We start from the raw sequence: 470 nt of genomic DNA, 5'->3' as shown, positions 1-470 counted from the left end.
AAATGACTACAAGCCACATCCCCGAGCTTAGACAACCCAACATTGCACGACTGGTACTAATAACAAAAAATCCCTAAATATTGGCGTCACCAATATAATGATACGTTTTCAATGAACAGTAACAAACTGTTACGACTACGCTCGATATAATGCGATTGGTTGAATAAGTTCTCGTGAAAAATTGCACCAATCGCAGGCGGCGAAACAGAATGTTATGTTTTAATGTAATCTTGATCTTATTGTTTTAATAATTTTTCTATCACGCGAGCTCGCTATGGGACCTATAGTGTAGGGGGTTAGGTGCACTGGAAAGTGCTAGATAGTACAACAGCGTGATGTTATTTTCATAGCGCAACGCTCCAGCGTTGCGCTATGAAAATAACATCACGCTGTTGTACTATCTAGCACTTTCCAGTGCACCTAACCCCCTACACTATAGGTCCCATAGCGAGCTCGCGTGATAGAAAATA

The sequence above is a fragment of the Anoplophora glabripennis genome, unplaced genomic scaffold (assembly GCF_000390285.2).
Source record: "Anoplophora glabripennis isolate ALB-LARVAE unplaced genomic scaffold, Agla_2.0 scaffold2258, whole genome shotgun sequence".
In the NCBI taxonomy this organism is placed as follows: domain Eukaryota; kingdom Metazoa; phylum Arthropoda; class Insecta; order Coleoptera; family Cerambycidae; genus Anoplophora; species Anoplophora glabripennis.
This window is presented reverse-complemented; position numbering follows the sequence as displayed.